Source organism: Lynx rufus, unplaced genomic scaffold, assembly GCF_022079265.1.
Source record: "Lynx rufus isolate CCGP_SWC_20201006 ecotype Redwood Valley unplaced genomic scaffold, mLynRuf1.p SCAF_7, whole genome shotgun sequence".
In the NCBI taxonomy this organism is placed as follows: Eukaryota; Metazoa; Chordata; class Mammalia; order Carnivora; family Felidae; genus Lynx; species Lynx rufus.
Window position 1 is genome coordinate 23,524,363 of NW_025814889.1, and position 12,050 is coordinate 23,536,412.

Below are 12,050 nucleotides of genomic sequence, written 5' to 3' on the forward strand. Positions count from 1 at the left end.
GTCAGATATAATGCTGCTCTTTTAAATTTCTGAACTGCTAACTTTAGCAAATAAGGAGCATCTTATACATCATTAAATCATCTATTGGTTTATTCACCGAAATGCTCATCGTGTTTCTTTGGACATTTCTAAGTGTCTTGTCAGAATTAAAACTTTTGTGTTAAGGTGGAGTTGAAGGAACAGAAACAAGTCGTAGCCTGTTTAGACTATTTCCAAATATCAGACAATATATGAAATGTTCCTTATTTTACATGTTGCCTAGTCATTCCAGGTATTCCTAAACATGCTATAGAAGACAGATGATGTGTTCAAGACAACCTTAACGGTTCTGAGCAATTCTCTTCTTGTTCTCACATTGGTTTTTTTTCCTTAAATAAGGCGATTGAAGAGATGCTGATGTTGTCTGGCTAACATTTGATGGGTTCTGTTGCCTCTGTGTGAGCAGCAGTATTTTAAAGTAGTTACCTTACAGACCACAGTTTTCAACATATCAGACTGAAAAAGAAAAAAAATTCTGAAATTGGACAATGTTCAAATGATGAAGTAAGATTGCTACTTAGCAATTAGGTGAAACTGAGTAATGATTTATGAAGTTTCTTGAATTTATTCAAGTATAAAATATATTTATGTTTAAAAAATGATGTCAAACTAGACGATATTTGAGTTCATCTCTATAACAGACATTATTTGAAGAAGCAAAGTGTTTTATCTTATTAATATCTTTTAAAATACTTAATATTTTATATTTTATTATGATTCTGTTTGGATTCTTCATGAGGAGGAATTTGTTCCTTCAATTATCAACTTTTTATTTGAAAATATATCAATCTCAGTAGCTTTTAATCAATAATAGAAGTCTAAGCAGATAACATATTCTGTTTCAGTAATTTCATGCCACTTTATTTAAGGGTATACAGTAATCCTTCTCAAGGCAAAATTCTTTAGTTTGTGAAGTTCACTGTGTATGCTTTTTTGACCTTTAGAGAATTTATCTCCATTATGTGAAATATGAGTTGCTCTGTTTATTAGTACTGAAAGAAAAAGAGAATTGAAGTTTGCAAATAGATACAAAGACATCAAAGCTATTTTTGTAAATTATGGGAAAAAGTGAGGACAAATAAGGACCTGATCATCTATATTTCAGGAATGTATCCTAGTGGCATCTTAGAGGAGAGGTGCTAAGAGGTGGGAAGAAGTCTGATAGAAAGAGCTTTGGTACTAAGTTGTTAAGGACATACGCAGGAGAGATGAGCTTGGCTGAGTAAAGGTCATCCAAAATGTTCCCTCTCATGCATCTGTTATTCTGCATCTCTGCACTTGCTGTGAGTGTCAGCAACTTTGAGCCATAATATCAGGCACTGAAGTTCCGTGGGGAGCGGGAGGAGGAAACTCCTCTGTATGCTCACACTATTTGAAACAAAGCTAAGCAAATGGACAGGTATCTCATGTAAATCCTGCCAAACCTGCATTAAATGGTGAATCATAATTAATAATGAATGACCTGTTATATCTAATATCACATGCATAAAAATACCAGAAATTTTAAAACTCAGTGTGTTGTACTGTTTTAAAGAATAAGAAACTGTATATGTTTCATATATAATGTTTATATGAAAGTATACACATAATGTATATTTGAAGTGTATGTATATACACTTCAAATATACATTATGTGTATACTTAATATATATACAGTACTTTAATGTATACTTTCATATATACATTATGTGTATACTTAATATATATACAGTACTTTAATGTATACTTTCATATATACATTATGTGTATACTTAATATATATACAGTACTTTAATGTATATGTTAGTCTGGATTTTATTTTTGGATAAGTTAATTTTTCTAAAATGTCTTAAACAACTCCACTACAAATTGTCAAATCATGTGAAAACAGGCTTTCTTGTGAACTTTTAGAAATTAGGAAGAATTCCTAGTTAAGGCAGTGTGACAATTTTTTAATGTTTTGCATAAAACCATCAAGAGCTTTAAACTGAATAGTAATTTTTTATAACATTTGAACTGAACTCCTTACTTGTAATTTGTTTATTACTTGTGTCTATTTATTTTAAAATGCTTTAGTAGCGCTACATGTTTTTGTTATTATATTACATGTAATTCTGTTCCTTTGGGTAAGAAAATGACTGAGGGTCAGATTGGATGTACAGAGGAAATCACACTGACTTAAGAATCAGCAGCAGTGGATAATGGGACCTTGTTCTGTCACTCATCAGCTGAGTGATGTTAGATAGACTGTTGATCTCATTTTCTCTATCTGTCCATGAAACATTGATGATGAAGTACCATTGACTGAGTGCCTGCTCCATGCTGGGCAGTGTTATGGCCAGTATTTGCAACAGTGCTGCAAGGAGGAGCATCATTACATCCATTTTATTAAATAAAGAAACTGAAGTTCAGAACGTTCAGCAACTTGCCCAAGATCACACAGCTGATAAGTGGCCAATGATGAGATTCCAAACTGTCTGGATAGAAAGCTCATATATGTTATTACATGCATTTAAAATTCTCTGTGGTACTGTTCTTGAAGATGGGAGAGTAAGAGGAGCCTAAACTTACATCATCCCAACAGATACATCAGTGGAACTAACTCAGAAAATGAATGGAACACTGGCAAAATAGACTATCCACAGTTAATCACAGGGAGGAGGCCATATTGAAAATGGTAGGAAGGACAGAGTCCTAGTCAACATTGAAACTAACCCAAGAGACTGAGCATAGTGGGGGACACCACAAGAATCGACAAGGAGATGAACAGACCCCACACCAGACACCCTAGACATAAGGGACCTATACTAGAAAAACAAGTCCCCAAAACATTTGGCTTTGAAAACCAGAGGGGCTTAACTTTGCAAGGTTTTACAATCAGTGGGGCTTAACACAGTAACTTTAAAAATCAACTGGAAAAGCTAGAAGGAAATAGGAAACTGAGACCCCACCCTTATAGAGCCAGCATAAAAAACAACCCACTCAGATACAGCATAGAGGGAGCAGTTTGAAAGTATACAAGAAGAAGATTTATTTATTAGTCTCAAAACATTCACTGGAGGTGCAGGGATCTTTCGGAGACTTCTCCAAGAACAAAATGCTGGTGAGTGCCATTATTCCTCCTCCCCAGCCCAGATACAAGGACACCTGCAGGAACCAGTATGAACACTTACCACCTTGGCTGCTAATACAGCATGCCCTGCCCCTGCATTCTCCTGTGGATTTGCCCCATCCAACCCGCACGACTGTCTAGGAGTCCTTCCAAGCAGTGACTGACATGTCTCATTCTGCAAGCATACCTGACAGTGATCAGCATCACTTCAAAGGGTCTCTTACCCAGGGAGAGGGGAAGAAAACCACATACACCAGTTCAACTGCAACCCTAGCAATGGGCTGGGGGCAGACAACTGATTTGATTGCTGGCCCTGCCTCCCAATGAAAGCGTCTCGGAGAACACAGGGAAAGCATCCTACAGTTCCCTGTGAACCCAGTAGTGGACTGAGGGCAGACATATTGCCTAACCCAACTAGGCCAAGATGGCCACAAACTGGCCACTTAATAGTAGAGGGACCAAACTCTACCCACAACAGGCAAAGAGTGCCATTGTAGCTGACAAGACTGAAGGCAAACATGGTTCAGCATGCAGCACACTTGGGAGACACCCCTGAAGTGCCAGGTTCTGGTGAAGGGGACATTGTGCTACAGGGCACCACACAATCTCTTCTTCATAAGGCCACTACTCTCAAGTTCAAGAGATGTAGCTGACTTTCCTAATACATAGAAATAAACACAGAGAGTTGGACACAATGAGGAATCAGAGAAATATGTCCCAAATGACAGAACAGGACAAAATCACAGCAAAAGAGCTAGATGAAATGGAGATATGCAATATGCCTGATAGAAAATTCACAGTAACAGTGATAAAGAAAGATACTTACTGGACTTGAGAAAAGAATGGCGGATCTCAGTAATACATTCAACAATGAGATAGAAAATATAGAAAAGAACCAATCAGAGATGAAGAACTCAATGACTGAAATTAAAAATTCAGGGAATTTTGTAGTAGGGAATAAATGAATAAATGTAGGGAATAAGTGTAGTAGACTAGAGGAAGCAGAACATATCAGCAAACTGGAAGACAGAATAATAGAAAGCATCCAAGCTAAACACCAAAAACAAAACAGAATAATGGCACCCATCAGCATTTTTGTTAAGAGAACTCAGCGACACATCCAGCATAATAATATTCACATTTTAGGGATCCCAGAAGGAGACGACAGAGAAAAGGGGACAAAAATTTATTTCAAGAAATAATACCTGAAAATTTCCCTAATCTGGGAAAAGAAACAGACATCCAGATCCAGGAGGCATATAGAGCCCCCAACAATACAAAAGCCAAGGAGGTCTACACCAAGACATATAACAATTAAATTGGCAGAAAGTAGTGATACAGAGAAAATTTTTAAAAGAGAAAAGAAAACAGTTACATACAAGGGAAACTTCATAAGGCTACCAGCTGACTTTTCAGCAGACTTTATAGGCCATAAGGGAAGGACATGATATACTCAAAGTGCTGAAACAAAACAAAACAAAACAAAACAAAACAAAACAAAACACCCTGCGTCCAAGAATACTCTATCCAGCAAGGCTATCATTCAGAATGGAAGGAGAGATAAAGAGTTTTCCAGACAAATGTAAGTTAAAGGAGTTTATCACCACTAAACTAGTCTTATAAGAAATGTTAAAGGAAAGAAAAGGACATAATCACGAGTAAGAAAATTAGGAAAGGAAAACATTTCACAAGTGTATGCAAACATAATAAAAGTAGATTAATCATGTATAAAACCATTATGGAGGTTAAAGCACAAAAGCACTAAAATCAATTATATCTATAAAACTCAGTTCACAAAATGAAAGGATGTAAATTATGACATCATATACATAAAACATGGCAGGGGTAGAAAAAATTTAGTACTTTAAAGTGGATTCAAACTTAAGCAACCATCAACTTAATTGGAATGTGCTATATGCATAAGTTGTTATGTATAAACCTAATGGTATGAATGAAAAACCTGGCGGAGATAAAAATTAAAGAGAAAAGAATCTAAGTATATCATTGAAGAAAGCTATCAACCACAAAGGAAGAGAGAAAGAGAAGAAATGAACAGAGAATAACTACAAAAACAGTCATAAAAAGTAACAAGGTGGCAATGAATATATACCTATCAATAATTACTTTGAATGTAAATAGACTAAACACTCCATTCAGAAGACACAGAGTAACTGAATGGGTAAAAAAGGAAGGTCCATCTATATACTGCCTAAAAGAGATTATTTGCAGACCTAAAGTCACATGCAAATTGAAAATGAAAGGATGGAAAAACATTTATCATGCAAATAGAAGCAAAAAGAAAGCTGGGGTAGCACTACTTATATTGAGCAAAATAGACTTTAAAAGAAAAGACTATAACAAGAAACAAAAAGGAGACTACACAATCATAAAGGGGACAATCCAACAAGAAGATACAACAATTGTAAATATTTATCCACCCAACAGGAAAGCACCCAAATACATAAAGCAACTATTAACAGACATAAAGGAAGAAATAAATAATAATACAGAAATAGTAGGGGACTTTTGCACCCCACTACATCAATGGATAGACCATCTAGACAGAAAATCAACAAGGAAACAAACAGTGGCTTTGAATGATACATATGGATCTGACAGATTCAGAACATTGCATCCAAAACAACGGAATACATATTATTTTCCAATGTACATGGAACATTCTCCAGAATACATCACTGTTAGGCCACAAAAAATCTCAAGAAATTCATAACAATTGAGCTCTATCATGCATCTTTTCCAACCACAGTGATATGAAACTAGAAATCAATCACAAGAAAAAATCTAAGAAGAACACAAATATATAGAGATTAAATAACATGCTACTAAATAATGAATGGGTCAACCAGGAAATCAGAAAATACATGGAGACAAATGCAAATGAAAACACAATGGTTCAACATCTTTGGGATGCAGCAAAAGCAAGTCTAAGAGGGAAAGTTATAGCAATATAGATCTACCTCAAGAAGCACGAAAAACTTTCAAATAAATGACCTAACCTTATACCTAAAGGAGCTATAAAAAGAAATACAAAGCCCAAAGCAAGTAGAAGGAGGGAAATCATTAATTAGAGGAGAAATAAATGAAATAGAAACTAAAACAGAAGAAAACAGATCAATGAAACCAGGAGCTGGTTCCTTGAAAAGATCAACAAAATTAATAAACCTTTAGCCAGAGGAAGAAGGAGAAGAGGAAGAATAGGTGGAGGAGGAGGAAGAGGAGGAGATAGAAGATTCAAATAAATAAAATCAGAACTAATAGAGGGGAAATTACAACTGACACCACAATACAAAGAACACCACAAATACAAATATTGTGAAAGTTATATGCCAACAAATTGGACAATCTAAAGGAGATGAATAAATTCCTAGAAACATATAACCTCCCAAAATGAATCAAGAAGAAATAGAAAATTAGAAAACACCAATTACCAGCAATGAAAAAACTCCCAACAAACAAAATTCCAGGACCAGATGGTTTCACAGGTGAATTCTAGCAAGCATTTAAATTTTTTAATGTTTATTTGTTTTTGAGAGAGAGACAGAGAGAGACAGAGCATGAGTGGGGGAGGGGCAGGGAGAGAGGAAGGCACAGAATCCAAAGCAGGCTCCAGGCTCTGAGCTGTCAGCACAGAGCCAATGCAGGGCTTGAACCCACAAACCATGAGATCATGACCTGAGCTGAAGTTGGATGCTTAACCAACTGAGCCATCCAAGCACCCTTCTAGAAAACATTTAAAGAAGAGTTAATATCTATTCTTCTCAAACTATTTATAAAACTAGAAGAGGAAGGAAAGCTTCCAGATTCCTTCAACAAGCCAACATTACCCTGATACCAAAACAAGATAAAGACACTACATACATACATACATACATACGTACATACATACATACATACATACATACATAGGAGACAGAGAGAGAGATATACAAGGCAATATCTCTGATGACCATAGGTGCAGAAATCCTCAACAAAATACTAGCAAACTGAATCTAACAATACATCAAAAAAATCACTCAGCACAATCAAGTAGTATTTATTCTTGGGGTGCAAGAGTGTTTCAATGTTGGCAAAGCAATCAATGTTATGCATCACATTAATAAGAAAGGTGATAAAGACCATATGATCATTTTTAGTAGGTACAGAAAAAGCATTTGACAAAGTACAAAGCATTTGACAAATTTGACAAAGATTCATGTTAAAAAACGTCAACAAAGTAGGTTTAGAGAGAACATACTTTAACATAATAGAGGCCATATATGAAAACCACTAACATCATACTCAATGCTAAAAAACTGAGAGCTTTTCCTGAGATCAGAAACAAAACAAGGATGTCCACTCTCACCACTTTTATTCAACTTAGTACTGGAAGTCCTAGCCACAACAAGACAACAAAAAAGAATAAAGCGCACCCAAATTGGTAAGGAGGAAGTAAAACTTTCACTTTTTGCAGGTGATATGATACTATATGTCAAAAACTCTAAAGACTCCACCAAAATATACTAGAACTGATAAATAAATTCAGTAAAGTCGCAGGATACATAATGAATATATAGAAATCTGTTGCATTTCTATACACAAATAATGAAGTAGCATAAGGAAAAATTAAGAAAACAATCCCATTTATGATTGCACCAAAAATAATAAAATAATTAGGAATAAACTTAACCAAGGAGGGGAAAGACATGTACTGTAAAAGCTAAAACCATTGATTAAAGAAATTGAAGATGAAACATACAAATAGAAAAATACTCCATGCTTACGGATTGGGAGAACCAATATTATGACAATGCCTATACTAGCCATAGAAATCTACAGATTCAATGCAACCCCTATCAAAGTACCAACAGCAGTTTTCACAGAACTAGAACAAATAATCCGAAAATCCAATAGCCAAAGCAATCTTGAAAAAGAGCAAAACTGGAGGTATCACAATCCTGGATTTCAAGATGTACTACAGAGGTATAGTAATCAAAACAGTATGGTAGTGTCACAAAATAGACACACAGATCAATAGAACAGAATACAGAGCTCAGAAATAAACCTATGCTTTTATGATCAATTAATCTATGACAGAGTGGGAAAGAGTATACAATAAGAAAAATACATTCTCTTCAATAAACAATGAGAAACTGAGAATGAAGCTGAACTATTTTCTTGCACCATGCACAAAAATGAACTGAAATGGCTTATAGACCTAAATATGGGACCTGAAAGCATAAAACTAGAAGAAGGCAAAGGCAGTAATCTCTTTGACATGAGCCATGAAAACATTTCTCTAGATATGTCTCCTTTGACAAGGGAAATAAAAACAAAATTAAAATGTTGGGACTGCACCAAAAAAAAAAAGCTATTGTAGAGGAAGAGCTATTGTACAGCAGAGGAAGCCATCAACAAAACAAAAAGACAGCCTACTGAATAGGGGAAGATATTTGCGAATGATATATCTGATAATGGGTTAATATCCTAAATATATAAGTAACTTATACAATTCAATACTAAAAAATAAAACCATCCAATTAAAAAATGGGCAGGGGCCTGAATAGGCATTTTTCCAAAGAAGACATACAGGTAGCCAACAGACACATGAAAAGATGCTCAGCATCACTCATCATCAGGGAAATGCAAATCAAAACCACAATGAGATATTACTTTACACCTTTCAGAATAGCTAAAATCAAAACCACAAGAAATGACAGGTGTCAGTGAAGATGTAGAGAAAAAGGAACCCTTGCTCACTCTTGGTGTAATGTAAATTGGTGCAACAATTGTGAAAACAGTATGGGAGTTCCTCAAAAAACTAAAAATAGAATTACCACATGATCCAGTAATTCCACTATTGGGTATTTACCAAAAGAAAATGAAAACATGAATTTGAAAAGATATATGCACCCCAATGTTTCTTGCAGAATTACTTACCATCACCAAGATATAGAATCAACCCAGATGTCCATCAGTAGAGGAATGGATCAAGACGAAGTGGTGTGTATGTGTGTGTATATATATACAACATACTACTACTCAGGCATAAAAAAGAATGAAATCTTACCATTTCCAGCAACATTGATGGATGTAGAGGGTATAATGCTAAGTGAAGACAGTCAGAGAAAGGCACATAGCATATGATTTCACACATATATGGAATTTAGGAAACAAAACAAAAAAGAGAAAGACAGAAAAACAGACTTTTAAATATAGAAGGAGTGGTTGCGTAAAGGGAGGTAGGTAGGAGGGATGGGTGAAATGGGTGAAGGTGATTAAGAGTATATATATCATGATGAGCACTGGGTAATGTATAGAAGTGTTGAATCATTATATCACATACCTGAAACTAATATAACACTATATGTTAATTATGTTTGAATGCAGAATTAAAAATAATTAAAATAAAACTCTCTGGATTGCTTTGATTTCACTTTACCAATCTCTGTCCTGGACATATCCTTCTGCTTTTTTTGTACCTTTTTTATTGCTGATAATTTTTTTGGAAAAAATAATACTGATTTGAACCGACCCCATTTTTGGCAATTGTTCCTTGACAAATTTTTCTAAATCTGAATGGTTTTTCAATATTTAACCACAGATTTTTGTTTAAGTTTATTTATTTATTTTGAGAGAGAGAGAGCGCAGCACACACGCACACACACACGAGTGGGGAAGGGGCAGAGAGAGAGAGAGAGAGAGAGAGAGAGAGAGAGAGAGAGAGAGAATTCCAAGCAGTCTCCATGTTGTCAGTGAAGAGCTCAATGGGGGGCTCAATCTCATGAACTATGAGATCTTGACCTGAACCAAAAGCAAGAGTCAGAGACTTAACCAACTGAGCCACCCAGGTGCCCCTCATCACAGATTTTCTTAAGAGAAACTAATTGCATATAGTCTGCCAAACTGGATGTAGTCTGTTCTCATTTATTAATATCACTGTAAATAAAATTATTGAAAAACAGTGTCCTCATATCTCTCAATGTCAGGTTTCTTTTCAGGACCACTTTTACATTTTGCTTCCAGTTTATTATTGTGTAACTATTTCATCAGGTGTTTATTTGTAATCTCTCAGTCTGTAGATTTCTCTATAGAAATAGAAGAAGTCCGTTCTCCTTGCTATCACAGCTAATTCTTTTCGTAAATAATATAGATTTATAGTCTTGGTTTATAATCCAAACTTATGCCAGTTCTTTCTCTTCAGAATCTAATTCTGTTGCTTTATTGTAGTTTCATTTTGCCTTCTGAGGTACAGCTGTGTAAAAATACCTTCATGCTCAGAGGTTCCTTTTGTAATCGAAAGAAACTTTAATTACTACCAGGCTAAAGAAATCAGCCATAATTCAAAATAGCTGCACTGTTTTAGTAAGATATACATTAATTTCCCCAGTGGCTAAAAATGTTTTAAAAATATAAATGAAGTAGTTAGTCCTTGTAGGATCAAGGAAATAATGACAAAGCATTTTAATTGTTTTTTAAAAAATTCAGACTTCAGCATTCTTGTCGCCTTATTACTTCCAGTGACTTAGCTTCCTTTGGGTGCCTACCTCATGGGCAAATCTTGTGGCGATTGCAATTGTGGTTCATTTTACATCTCTCTACTTTGCATCCAAGGATTATGAAATTTAGAAATTGACTTTGACGTAATTCGGTAAGATTGTTATCATACTATGAGCTCTTTTCTTTAGTATGTAAGTTTGATATCTGTTACAAACCTTCATAAGTCAGTTCAGAAAGTTTAAGAAATGGGGCAGGTGGGATGAAGTAGAGTGAAGTGGAATCTGTACACCTCTCTTGTAAACTCTGGAATTATATTCATTAGGCATTATAGATCCTAAAGGAGAGACTTAGGCTCAATGATAACTCCCCCAGCTTTATATTCACCTGTAAGTATCATAAAAATACTGTTTGATAATTTTATGCAGGAAGTTGGTACTGAATAAAATCTTTTTAAGTAGATATTAGTTAGGAAGGGCTTCATTTAGGCCCTTTGGTATATTATGATGCCTAATGGTGGAATTTTCTAATAACTTGAAATGACACATTTTAGATTTCTTTTCTTTAATTTTACTTATTAAATTATTAAAATTCATATTACACAGCAATGCATGACTAAATCTCCAAAGAAATTAAAATGTTTTTGAATAAGTTGATCTATACCCAAATCTATCCACTTCTCCAGAAAAAAAAAAAAACAAAAAAACATTGTTATCAGCTTGGTATGTATCCTCCAGATCTGTATTTGGCATACTTAAATATATCTGGAAAATATATGGTATTGATTTGTGTGTTAGTGTTTTATATAAATAGTGTATTGTAATTGTTGATCATCTTTCAATAAAGTTTTCTAAGAGTTTTGCAGTTAGCAATTCTGGTGGAAAGGGTTTCATACCACCATTTCTATCTCGGGCACAACTGTGAAGGAGTTGAAATTTTTCTTTGGGCTCTGTTATTCTGCTCATCATCTCTCTTGTCCATCTTCATTTTTCTTTTTTTTTCTTTTAAGTTTTTCTACTAACTCTAGTTAGTTAACATATGGTGTAATATTAGTTTCAGGTATAAGATATAGTGATTCAACACTTCCATGTAACACCCAGTGCTCATCACAAGTGCACTCCTTAATCCCCATCACCTATTTAACCCATCCCCCTACCCACCTCCTTTCCATAACCACCAGTTTGTTCTCTATAGCTAAGAGTTTGTTTCTTGGTTTGCCTCTTTCTCTTTTTTTCCCTATTTAATTTTATTTGTTAAATTCTACATATGAGTGAAATCATATGGTGTTTGTCTTTCTCTGACTTATTTTGCTTACAAAACGCTCTCTAGTTCTGTCCATGTCGTTGTAAACGACAAGATTTCACTCTTTTTTATGGCTGAGTAGTATTCCAGTGTGTGTGTGTGTGTGTGTGTGTGTGTGTGTGTG

General features: G+C 34.9%; 1 protein-coding gene across 1 annotated transcript in view; it reads left to right on the plus strand.

Moving 5' to 3' along the window:
- Window positions 1-12,050, plus strand: part of GPR158 (G protein-coupled receptor 158) — a 425,672-nt gene that overhangs the window by 277,506 nt on the left and 136,116 nt on the right. The window lies entirely within an intron of this gene.